At 38.0% G+C, this 13,040-nt stretch overlaps 1 long non-coding RNA gene and 1 other non-coding gene across 2 annotated transcripts in view; one reads left to right on the forward strand and one right to left on the reverse strand.

The window, feature by feature from the left end:
* The window catches only part of LOC148775236 (uncharacterized), a 61,127-nt gene that overhangs the window by 37,512 nt on the left and 10,575 nt on the right, over nucleotides 1-13,040 (reverse strand). The gene's annotated exons all lie outside the window — the stretch shown is intronic.
* Nucleotides 830-901, forward strand: TRNAS-GGA (transfer RNA serine (anticodon GGA)). The gene has a single exon. It is a non-coding gene; the product is annotated as a tRNA-Ser (tRNA).

Below are 13,040 nucleotides of genomic sequence, written 5' to 3' on the forward strand. Positions count from 1 at the left end.
TTATTTTCAGGTTCACTTTTCTGGCTCTTGAAATCCATGGCCACCACGCTAGACTCCCACGTGGTAGATTTGGCTAATTGGAGGTTAGCATCTCTCTCAGCTGTAGCTGGTAAAACAGGGATTTCTACGTCAAGGCACCTGAGAAACCCCTTAGGAGGACTGCAGTTTACCTCCCCTGCCCTCTGAGAGGAGAGATTTGGACATCAGTTTTCATCTGTCTAAGTGTGAAGGATGAGAATAAATTGTATTTTCTCTGGGTCTCAGATGCAGGGATGGTTTGACATAATTTAATCATTTTATTCTCTTCACCAAATGTAATGGCATTGTTATCACTGCCATACTAAAGCTTGTCAAACTGTAGTAACCGCCACAAAATTTGTTTCAAATCAAGGGATGTGACACAACCACTAAGGACACGACATCAGCTTTACTTTGGGAATCTGGAGGCTATTTCACATTAAATTAGCCAGTCACTGTATGGGGAAATTTTATTTAACAAACACACGTGGCACTTGAGCTTCCAGGGTGGCACTCACAGTAAAGAACCTGCCTGCCAATCAGGGGACATAAGAGACTTGGGTTTACATCCCTGTGGTGGGGAGATCCCCCGCAGGAGGGCATAGTAACCTACTCCAGTATTCTTGCCTGGAGGATCCCATGGACAGAGGAGCTTGGTGGGCTGCAGTCTATAGGGTCGCAAAGAGTAGGACACAACTGAAGCAACTTAGTGCACACATAGAACTTACCATAAAATAGCACTGCTTTGCGTACTTTATAATTTTAATTTATCTACTTTCCAAAATGTAAGAGGTAGATACTATTATTGGGTTCCCTGGTGGCTCAGAGGTTAAAGCGTCTGCCTGGAATGCAGGAGACCCGGGTTTGATCCCTGGCCCGGGAAGATCCCCTGGAAAAGAAATGGCAACCCACTCCAGTATTAGCTCTATTTCAAAATGAGGAAAGTGAGACACAGAGAATTAAGTAACTTATCCAAGATCTCTTTAGTAACGAAGAGTAGAGTTCAGATTCAAATCCAGAGAATCCCAGCTACAAGGTCTGTGCTCATAACTACTTCACTTGACTCCATCTGGTATTTCTCAAAAGAACCTTAAGCTAAAAGTAAATGATAATTTAATGATGTCATTAAATATCACTGATGCAAGGAATAGAATAACTGATTTTATTAATAATAATAGATTAGTGATAAGATAAATAGAAGATAATTTCTCCTATTATTTGATAGTATGATCTATGTTATGGTATATATTATGCCATACACAGTTTAGATATTCTTTTAAAATGAGATTATATTTTTTTACTATGATACATAGGTACTATAACATTAGTGTTTGTTTCTTTTTTATTGTGATATATATACATATTTATATATGTAATAAAGTGTGCCATTTTAGCCATTTTAAGTGTATGATTCAATGGCATTATTTTCAGTGTGTGAAACCATCATCAAGCAAAATTATTCATTACCTTAAGAAGATACTCTCTACCCATTAAGCAATAATTCCCTATTATTCCTTGCTGCAACCACTAATCTCCTTTCTGTCTCTATGAATGTGTCTATTCTAAATATTTCTTATAAGTAAAATTATATAGTGTTTATCCTTTTGTGTTTGGCTTATTTCTTTTAGCATATTTTCAGAGTTCATCCATATTGTAGTAGGTTTGAGAACTTTATTCCTTTTTATGACTGAATAATATTCCACTGTATGTATATACCACATTTTGTCTCTCCATTTATCTGCTGATAGAGCCTTAGGCTATTTCCTCTTTTCAACTGTTGCGAATAATGCCTGAATAAACATTGACATACATGCTTCTGTTGGAGTCCCTGTTTTTTAATCTTTTGTAATTGGTAGATGGAATGGTACTTCTCTAGTTTGAGCTTTTTGAGGGATGGCCAACAGTTTTCAATAGCACCTGTACTATTTTACATCTCCAATAATAATGTACATGGGTTCTAATTTCTCCATATTACAGGAACACTTGTTACTTTCTGGATTTTGTTTGTTTGATAATAGTCATCCTAGTGGGTTGAAGTGATACCTCACTGTGGTTTTGATTTGCACTGTGCTAATGAATAATGTTCAGATCTTTTGGTCATTTATTTATCTTCTTTCAAGAAATTTCTATTCAAGTCCTCTCCATGTTTTTTTAGTTGGGATGTTTATCTCTCTATTGTTGAGTTGTATGAGTTTTTTTCTTTAATACATATTCTGGGTATTAAACCTTTGTTAGATTTAAGATTTTCAATTATTTTTTCCATTGTGTGGGTTGTCTTTTTACTCTCTTGATATGATGTACAAAAGTAATGAAGTCAAATTTATCTAGTTTTTGTTGTTGCTGTTGCCTGTACTTTTAACATTATTTTTAAGGAACAACTGCCAAATTAAAGTTTGTGAAGATTTGCCATGTTTTCATCTAAGAGTTTAACAGTTTTAACTCGTAAACATAGGTTTTAATCCATTTTGATGTAGTTTTTGTATCTGATGTGAAGTAAGGATCTAACTTCATTTTTCTTAATTGTGGATTTCCAGTTTTCACAGCACTGCTTATTGAAGAGACTATTCCTTTCCCCCTTGAATGGTTTTGGCAAGTTTTGGGGAAAATCATTTGACCAAATGTGTAAGAGTTTGTTTCCTGGGCCCTCTATTGTATTCCCTTGGTTTATATATTTATCCTTATGCCAGTTTCACAGTTTTTTTTTTAATTACTGTAAACAGCTAACATTTATATAACTATATCCCAATCAACCACTGTAAGATCAGAAGGTCAGCAGTTTTGTATGTAGGTAGATTATTTGTGTCCCATAAAACACTGAATTCAGCTGTTGTTCAGTCACTCAGTCATGTCCAGCTCTTTGGGACCCCACGGACTGGAGCACGCCAGGCTTTCCTGTCCTTCACCATCTCCCAGAGTTTGCTCAAATCTAATTTAGTTAGCTAAATGTAATTACTCTAAACACATCATTCCTTTCTTAGAGAATTGTAGCTCACTGATAGTCTTCTCATCCTGGGAGGACTGGAGACTTCAGGGGTCATGTGCCTAATTCTGGCCAATAGCCCCTGAATAGACATGACATGTGTCACTTCTAGGTCAAACAGGAGACAGTGGCTTGGCTGAGAGATCTCCATGGCTCTACCCCTGCTCTGACAACCAAGGATGTGGTGGCTTCTAGTGGTATAGCTACGCAGATGGAGTCCAGCCTATATCCCTGAGTGACTATGGAGCATAGACCTTCACCCCACCCTGTGAAGGACTAGTTGCATGTATGACAAATGACCCTTTGTTGTGGTAAACCACAGGGATGTGGAGCATAGTGTTAAAATAGCACGTGTTCTCAAGACGTGATGCCTGGACCAAGAGCGTCAGCTTCAGCAAATAACTTATTAGAAATGCAAACTCTAGGCCCCTACCACAGAAAACTGAATCAGAATCTCTGTGGCTGGGGTGCAGAACTCTATATGTTAAAAACGTATGCAAGTTAAAGTTTGCAAAAAGTCAGAAACGACAGAGCAACTGAACTGAAACTGACTGAAAGTTTGAACACTGTTGCAGAAGACTTAGCCTATCCTGATACTTGGTAATGTTTGGTTTTTTAAAATTGTTTAATAATTAAGTACAATCTGTGTGTAGAAACTGGAAAAAGTAAAACTAACTGCATTTTCATAGTGATCTTCTTTACTGTTCCTATTATTACCATGTGAGTTTGGGGCAAATTGAGTTTAGCTGTGGTATAGGGTAATGAAGGAGAGTAATGGAGAAGAAGATTGAGAACGAAGGTTTGTGTCATTATCAAGCATGACATATGTACAATTAATGCTCAGTAAATGAGGATTATCTTCCTGTGTCCTTCAGCTCCTTAATTCTTCCTGACTGGATTAATGCAGAAGCCCCCTAACTCTCTTCTGTTCAGTTTTCTCTATTCTAGTGCTCTTACACTGCACTACCAGTTTGCATTAACCTTTCTGAAGTTCAATTTTGATTACATTATTTTTAGCAGCTTTAATGGTGATAGAATTCACCTTGGGCAGCTTGGCATTAAGGGAGGGTTTCCATCACTACTAAATGATAAGAATGGCTCACTGTGCCTAAACTCTTTGCACAAAGGCTGTGTTTTGTGCTGAACTCTGGCTTTCCTTTTGGGAGTCGGGAATTTTTACACAAGCTAGGCAGAGTGCCTAGCCTCCAATAAAAACCAGTCTCTAATGAACTGCCCTGCTAGATAACTTTCACATATGTTGTCACAACGTGGAACTGGAGGACTGATACTTCCTGTGTGATCCACTAGGAAAGACCCTTGGAAGCTTGCACCTGGGCTCTTCTGCACCACACCTCATTCACCTTTGCTACTTGTTGACTTTGTCACCTTTCAGTGCAATAAATTACAGCCCTGAGTATAACTGTACGCTGAGTCCTCTGACTTGCCCTAGTGAATTGCGAGGCTGAAGGTAGTCTGAGGATCCTCAGTATAAACTCCAACTCCTAGCTTCCACTAATGGCCAACTGATCGCTCTGCTGTTTCTGACAATGCCCTGGGGCACAGATTGCTTCCCTGTTTAAGCCAATTAATGTCCAACCCTTTGTAGGGGTAGGGGGATTGCCAGACTTGGAGACTAACTTCACCCTAGCAGGGCTCCTTTTAGCTGTCTCTTTCTCTGTTTCTGTTTCTCTCTCAGAATTGCTTATTGCTACCAGTATGAACTGTGGTGTTGGAGAAGACTCTTGAGAGTCCTTTATACTGCAAGGAGATCCAACCAGTCCATTCTAAAGGAGATCAATCCTGGGTGTTCATTGGAGGGACTGATGCTAAAGCTGAAACTGTAATACTTTGGCCACCTCATGCGGCGAGTTGACTCACTGGAAAAGACTCTGATGCTGGGAAAGGTTGGGGGCGGGAGGAGAAGGGGACGACGGAGAATGAGATGGCTGGATGGCATCACCGACTCTGTGGACATGAGTTTGAGTGTACTCCGGGAGTTGGTGATAGACAGGGAGGCCTGGCGTGCTGTGATTCATGGGGTCGCAGAGAGTCGGACACGACTGAGCGACTGAACTGAACTGAACTGAACCAGTATCATGGAGCTATCAATTTTTTCCCAGCTTCTCAGGACCAAGGTCACCAGTGTTTACAATACCTTCAGGCATAAACCTCCCCATGTGTGTGCGTGCACTCAGTCATATCTGACTCTTTGCGGCCCCACACACTGTAGCCCACCAGGCTCCTCTGTCCATGGGATTTTTCAGTCAAGAATACTGGAGTGGATTGTCATTTCCTTCTCCAGGGGATCTTCCAAAATCAGGGATCAAACCCACGTCCCTGGCATCTCCTGCGTTGGCAGGTCGGTTCTTTACCTCTGCATCTCCTGAGAAGCCCAAACTTCCCCATGCTCTGTTCCAAATGAAATCTGATTCCTTAGAGAAACAGAGAACTTCAGAGCATTCTGATCTTATGGCCCGACTGACCGCACCACAACTCGAGGGCAGAACTTAGATCATATGGCAATGAAGCCATATGAGGCCAGGGACCCAGGCCTGCCTCTTCCACAAAGATATTCTACTCTTAAGCAGGGAGTACTAGGTGGGGAGGTGGTCCCTGTTCTTGCAGGTTGCCCCTTCTGGCAAGGATCCTCCTCCCTATGAGTGAACTGATGTAGAGTCAATTAAGGCCTTGTCTTCTTGGCCTGCCATATCTGGGGTTAGGGACCCTGCCCTATGAGTAGGGGTTGGGAAGGGGAGGCAAGTACCAGTCCTTTTAGTTTGGAAGGGACACAGGATGTGGGAATGAGACAGGGCAGCAGCCCCTTCTGGGGTGAAATTGTCATCCTAGACTAGGAGTTGGGGGAAGAGGGAGCCCCATCTCTGGGCCACCCTTGCCTAGAGCAGAGCTTCTCTTACACTGATCAAGGGAAAGGGTGGGAGTAGATTGTAACTAAGATGTCATAGGCGCTCACTGTTCTTACAAAGAGTTAGTAGTAGATTTCCTTGAATGACAATTTCCCTATTTAAAATTTCCAGAGATGAGTGGTTGTTTTTTAAAATTATCATTTATAATTGTCATCAGTCAGTCAGTTTCTTTACTGGGCAAAGAGCTCCCTGAGCTACTCACACCACTATTCTGGAAGTTCTACTTCTGATTGTATCATTATTATACTCAAAATTGTCAAAGACTCACTATTTCCTATTAAAATAAAATCTATATTCCTTGGCTTGATTTTCAGTGTTCTGTATAATTTGGCTCCATATTTTATCACTGTAAGTGTGACAGAGCAAGTCTGATGTTCCTTGAAGATATCTTGTGTTGTTCACTCTGTCAAAATTTTCATTTCCTTTCATATCACAACACATATTTATATCCTTCATTACATCAATATAAATAGCCATTTTTGTGTCCCTGGCTAATTTTCCAGCTTGCAGTTGTCTCTCTCTGTAAACTGTTAGTATCTAAAGACACAAATCACATTCTCTTTTTCTAATTTTGTACAAGTATTAATAGATGTTGTCATTCACTGAAATTAGCACAATGCCCGGCACACAGCAGACACTCTTGAAATATTTCTTGCTTTGTGAACAAATGGTTGATTGAGAATAAGTCAGAGCAGCATGTCAAAAGGAAGGTCTTTACCATTTACAGAGGACTTTCTCACGCACGCTTCCCAGTTGCTTGACCCAGCAACGATTTTGGTCAAGATTGTCTTTGTTACTCCCATGAGGAAACTGGGGCTTTTAAATTTCAGATTGCTACCTCAGATCATAAGGATACTGAGTAGCCATTGCAGATCTGAATTCAGAGCCTGTGTTCTGTTAAAAAACAAACTCTTTCCAGAGTGAAAGGGATCAAGAAAAGGCTTTCTCCTACTGAGGCTTGCTCACTTTTCAATTAGAAAGGGATAAGGCAATTAAAATAAGGACAAAATAGATAAAGAAATTCCTTTCTGAATTTTTTGCTCAGATTATCTAAAATGTAAACTCAAGGCTTTGGGAATGAATGTTGGTTATATAATAGATAATAACAAAGTCAGTCTATTCTTCACAAAAATGCTCTGTGCTAACCTAACCACATGGTTGTTCTATTACAGTAACTATGTTGTTTTGAAAAATAACTCATTCCACTGGAGATGAAAGATAAGTGACTGCAGTATGTGGAGCAAAAAGGGGAACTTTTATTGTATGTATGAGCAAAGCTATACAAAGGGCGGGTGAGAGTTGAGTGAAGAAAAGGATTTAGGAAAGAATTAACATCTGGGTGAGGGGATGGCTATTTAGAAATGATATCCCACTCCTTTCTTTTAGTCACTTAGTCACCTGTGTACTCATTCATCCAGGATTACTTTAGCCTCAGAAAATCCCTGTTTAATTGACAGTAGATTTTGTTCACAACCAGGCTGGCATAGTATCTGATTCCTTGACTTAGACACCTAGTTATCAAGAGAGGGGCTTTTTAGTAGGTGTTGGGTTAAGAGTTAAAAAGTAACTCGGTATCAAGCCTCTTGAAAAGGAAGAGCCAATATCACAACACTGTATGTATCCAGTACCCTGAACCCTGAACCCCGAGTATCATTTTGCCTATCTTTAAAATGGGCATTTTATTTCTATTTATGTGTCACCCTGAAGATTACAAAAAATATGTGGCCATGTCTAGGAAAATGCTTGGCATATGACATGTGCTCATTAGGCTCTACTTGCCTACTTTGCCTTTCCATCACTGCCCCGCTCTAAACATGGTCCCAGATCCCCTGATTGGCTTTATCAAAGTGGATAAACATATATATAAAAGAATGTTGATGAGGCAATACATTAAGGGGGCTTGAATTTCCCCATCATTCACTGAGCCTTTATAGTGGTGGTGCAGAGTGGGTGGAAAGAGAATACTGTGGAAATGTAATTTGCCTAGGATAACACACAAATAACAGATGATTTACTCTGTGTGCTTACCAGTTTGAAAGGCATTTTCATGTACATAATTGCACTTGACTCACCCCAAGCATGATGATGTAGATGGGCTTATCTTCCTTTTACAGAGAGACTGAAATTCAGAGGATTGATGGCACCCCAAACATAGAACAGAAACATTAATATGGGTGACTGTGTTTTCTATGGAGAGAAAAGAAGTGGTCGTGTTACCTTGGAGAAAGAAAGTAGGGCTTTCCTGTTGGCTTAGTGGTAAAGAATCCATCTGCAAAGCAGGTGACACAGGTCACCTGAAGAAGGAAATGACAACCCACTCCAGTATTGTTACCTGGGAAATCGCATAGTCAGAGAAACCTGGTAGGCTGTGGTCCATGGAGTTGCAAGAGTCTGACACAACTTAGTGACTAAGCAACAAGAGAAGGAAAGATGGCAACAGACAGGTAATTTTAGATTAGGAATGAAATGTCACATTTTGCTTAGGGGTGAAGAACAAAATTTATTTTGCAATTGTGCAAATTCTCATTTCTGGTATCAGAAATTTTTTGAAAGAATTTTCATCCTTTTTCTTGTTCCTATAGAATTTCTGATGAATGCACATGACATTTCAGGGTAAAAAGTACAGAAACTTTCACTTATATGTTCCTCCAGCAAAAATCTCTTATTGGATAACAATGAATTTGGAACAGTATAAAAGAATTGTGTTTATCAACCATTTCCTTACTTTTTGTTCATTTGTAATAAATGGGTTGAAGAGTATAATCGATGTGTTGAATGGCATTATTATTTGCCAGTATATTTTTACTGACTTTCTTTTAATTTTAAAACTCTGAACATTTCTGACTTCCTGTTGCATTATTTTTAAGTCCTAAAGACTTTCATTTCTTTCTCTATTATTTTATGGGAATAATATTTATTTGGTTTGTTTCCAATTAAAATAAGAGTTATTGTTATTCGGTAACTAAGTCAGGTCCAACTCTTTGAGACCTCATGGGCTGTAGCCTGCCAGGCCCCTCTGTCCATGGAGATTTTCCAGGCAATAATATTGGAGTGGGTTTCCACTTCCTTCTCCAGGGGATCTTCCTGGACCAGGGATCAAACCTGAGTCTCCCACATCGGCAAGGTGGATTCTTAACCATTTAGCTATCAGGGAAACCTAAAATAAGAGTCATGTAATAGTAAATATTTATAGTAACCAATTCACTCCTATAAATATGAAAATATTTCAATAAAAGTACTAATGAACCAAAATAGGTAAGTTTAAGAAAAAAAAATGAAAGTAACTTAAGCAAATCTGAGTTTGGGAGAAATAAAATGAAATAAAGTGAATATTTTTGGCTTATAGTCTTCTGTACTAATACTGAATTATTTGGACAAATTATTTTATTCACCTTGTATGTTATTATTATTAATATCATCATTTAATTAATATAAACAACAAGATTTTAGAATTCTTGGCCAAAGACAAGTAAAATTTAACATGAAATTAAAAGAGTTTTACTCCTTCCTGGAAATATATATTAAATTTTATTCTAGGGTCACTTTACAGAAAATTAAACCTTGATTTAGTTTTAGTCTGATTTTCACTACAAGTTTGAAACTTCTTTTTAAAAAATTGTTATCTCTGATAACATTACCCAGAACACTTGCAGAAGATAAACACAGTGGAATCAACACAGTAATGTGATATTTCCTCCTGGAATACTAAGCTTATCCCTCCTGGGACAGGAAACCCATAATCAACTGGCAGGGTTGTGAAGGTCTTTCTTACACACTAGATTGATCTGATAATCCATACCATGTTTGGACATATTTTATGTATTACAACTTATATTCTTTTGCTTCTATGGCAACTGATGGCTTTGTAGACTTTCGAAGCACTAGGGAAAGAAACATATTGGCAGGATGCTTAGTTTCATTTTTCCACAAGATAGAAAAAGCAAGATATTCAACAACTAGCTGTGATGATGTGACGAGAGATTATTTAATTATTCTTGACATGCTCCTATGTAGCCAAGAAGTAATCTTAATTTTGTTAAAGGCTGGCATGGATTTAAAAACAAACTCAAATACATAAATTTATTTTTTTATTTTAATGAAATAATAGATTTTTCAGTACAACATGCACTGTAGCATATGTACCATTTTTGTAACAGAAATGAAACCCTGCAATTCTGAGTATTTCAATTGAATTTCAGTTTTGAGTCACAGTGTTTTAATGACACAAAGTTGATTAGATTTTTCAAAATCTCAAGTTTCTTAAATGTATTTCTACATGAGAAAATTTAAATAAATATTTGCAGTTTTTTATCAAAACTTTTTAGTTTTCTTAATTGATTATTTATTTCTATTGAGATAGGTCAGGGGTTAGTAAACCATAGACTACGAGCCATATCTATTCCAGTGATACGTTTGTACAAATTGTGATCTGAGAATTTGGTTGAAAAGCATATTTTAAAGAACAACATTGACATAACAGTTCATAACATATGAAAATTATCTGAAATTTAAAATTTAGTGTTTATTAATAAAGTTTTATTGGAACATAGCCATGATCATTCATTTATGTAGAGTCTATGGCTGGTTTTGCACTATAATAGCAGATAGAGTAGTTGGGACAGAGATCTTGTGGCCCACAGAGTTGAAAATATTCATTATTTGCCCCTTTACAGAAAGAGTTTCTTACCTCTAAAAAGTCAGTTACCTCTAAATCCCAGATAGCTACTAAGATGCACACACAGACACACCCACACACACTCAATGCATCTTGTGTGCATGTCCTGTGAAAATGTTTCTATTCCAAATATTTTGATTCACAGGAACTATCATTTTACATTTTGAATATATCTTTTCAAGCTTAAAACTTACTAGGAAAACAATTTCCTATAATTACCATCAAGACTATGACAGCAAAAAAAAAAGAAACAAACTAAAGACAACATATTGTGCAAATATAAATGTCATGGGTTAAGTGTACTTAAATCCTGGGGTCACAAACTGATTGTATTGATAAGTGAAGCATCCATATTCTACTTCCTCATTCCCCACCACTGGACTGAAACATCTGTATAATCATTATTAAGACATTTGTTATTACATGGTTAACACTACTGTTCAGAGTGGTATGTTGGACCATTACTGAAAAATCATGGAATCCAGAGTTAACTTAATTTTAATAATTTGTATTATCTTGACTAGAAATCCAATTACATGTTACTTGACAGTCGGATGCTTAATTGACATCATATTTCTATGATATGATAAGAAACATCTAACAATTTACACGCTGATCTGTATTTTCCAAAGAAAGTGTTCAACTGAAAATAGTTTTCAAATTGTGCAGAGTTCTGGGGAGGAGATGCCTTGTAGGAAAGATACAGGGGAAAAGCCAAAGGGTTTAGGCTCCTTGACCTTTGCCGCTTCCAGCTAAGTAGATTTGTCTTCTGATTGCAGATCCTTCATGAAGATTTTTAATGTTCTACTTTTTCTAAATGCAGTGGTTTTACACCGTGTTGACTTAGGTTAACTAGAGCTACATTTCCAGAAATCCCTTCCCTACATAATTTCAAGTTATTGGTCACAAGGGAAGCTTGCATTACAGTTGGTGGTCAAGTGGACAGGTGTCACTATGCTCCGAAGCTCAGTGGTAGGGCCAGCTCATGATCACTGTCAATGATCTGCCAGATCCCTTAGTTTGCATGAGAGAGCACGTGGTCCCGTGGCTCCTTCAGCTTCTCCATGCCCTCAGCCTGTCACAGTGCAACTCTCGGATGGTGCAGGGTGCTAGCTTCTTCTGCAGGTTGCTCCATCTCATCTCGGTTAGAAGTGGTGAGAAGCAGAGGTAAATTCCAGTTTGACCTCATGGCTTCCTGTTGTCCTTGAGAGTTTCAGCGTGTGCATGCTCTCTCTGCTTCCTGTTCAGAATTTCTTCCCTGAAAGGCTGATTCTGCTGACCTACAGCAACTTCAGATCCACTCCCAGACACAGATGTTTTTACAGATCACATACATGTCTTTACAGATCACACCTTTGTATATGGTGTAATACCAAAAATAAGTTCCTTATTACCAATGCAGGAGATATAAGAGATGAAGGTTTGATCTCTGGGTTGGGACGATCCCCTGGAAGAGGGCATGGCAACCCACTCCAGTATACTTGCCTGGAGAATCCCATGGACAGAGGAGCCTGGTGGGCCACAGTCCATTGGGTCACAAAAGGTCAGATACGACTTAAGGTGACTTAACATGCAGTCAGGCAAGTCCCTTATTCCACATCACTTCAAGAAGTATACCTCTCCAATGGAATCATAACAGGTATACTAAAAAGTATTTGAAAGTTATTCATCAATACATATCATTTCATAAATAAGGAAATTACAATTCATAGACAGCAGTAGTCATCGTGATCATAGGAGTAGTAGTAAACATTTACCCAGCGCTTACTCAGGAAATACTTTAACATGTAAAGTTACCTAATCCTCATTCGAACCCAATAAGTTAGTGTTATCATTTCCCCTATTTAAAGGCAAGTAAAACTGAAGCAGATAGAATGTAAGGTTTGAAGTCATAGCTGTTTAAATGGTGAAATCAGAATTTGAAACAATGCAGTTTGATTTACTCCAAGTTCTTCATCATTGCTTATCTTTGATGGCAGAGATATTGTAGAGATGAACTGAAGGAAAAAAAACTGCTTTCCAGGTCTCTATTTTGCAAGGCAATTGCTTAAACAATTTACAGAGGGTCTGTCTTAGACAAGCAAGACACACATGATTCCTGCCTTCATGGAACCAGCATATATTTTGTTATATTTGCATTTGTGAAATGAAAATTGTGCTCCTGTTTGAAGCTATATCTATCATTCTCACTTTCTCCCTCTATGTAGCTGTATGTCATTGCATTCAAAATATAAATATATTAGAGGTGACTTGAAGAAAATCATAGACATATACTGCAAATCTAGGAAATAATAAAAACTTTATAGTTTTAAGAATATTTAAAATAGATTTGTATTTTTTAAAATGTAATCATTTCACATGAAAATTATGATGCATATGATTTGTGAAGACATTTATATAGGTTGTTTTCTAATTTGGAAGTGAACAGACAGGTCAAATATGT

This window comes from Moschus berezovskii, chromosome 16, assembly GCF_049115385.1.
Source record: "Moschus berezovskii isolate FMDL1 chromosome 16, NW_MosBer_1.0, whole genome shotgun sequence".
Classification (NCBI taxonomy): Eukaryota; Metazoa; Chordata; class Mammalia; order Artiodactyla; family Moschidae; genus Moschus; species Moschus berezovskii.